The sequence below is a fragment of the Etheostoma cragini genome, chromosome 23, assembly GCF_013103735.1.
Source record: "Etheostoma cragini isolate CJK2018 chromosome 23, CSU_Ecrag_1.0, whole genome shotgun sequence".
NCBI classification, from domain to species: Eukaryota; Metazoa; Chordata; class Actinopteri; order Perciformes; family Percidae; genus Etheostoma; species Etheostoma cragini.
Window position 1 is genome coordinate 1,708,020 of NC_048429.1, and position 337 is coordinate 1,708,356.

Here is a 337-nt window from a genome sequence, read left to right on the forward strand (position 1 = left end):
CCCCCCCCCCCCCCCCAGTGGTTTCTTCAGACACTTCTCACTTCCGGTCCTCATCTTTCCCGTTGTCACACATGTGTACTTAACTTAACCACACGACAGAGACAAACTGTTGCAGACCAACATGTTTTTAGGTCCATTTTAACATCCGTCCATCCCGAACACGCTGCCGCTGAGACGAGCACTACGAGAACCACAGGCTCAAACCCTTCTGAAGGAATCCTTTCCTTTGCCGCAGTCACAGAGACGCATGCCTTTCAAATTCAAAGGAACGTTTCTATCACCACCGACAGGAAATAAGACCAGACACATGAAGAATTGTTGAGAGAAGCCAAAAAAA

At 48.4% G+C, this 337-nt stretch overlaps 1 long non-coding RNA gene across 1 annotated transcript in view; it reads right to left on the minus strand.

The window, feature by feature from the left end:
* Positions 1-117, minus strand: part of LOC117938988 — a 12,565-nt gene extending 12,448 nt beyond the window's left edge. The window contains exon 1 of the long non-coding RNA XR_004655511.1: positions 85-117. This is a non-coding gene — a long non-coding RNA (uncharacterized LOC117938988). The remainder of the gene's footprint in view (positions 1-84) is intronic.
* Positions 118-337: the final 220 nt, after the last annotated feature.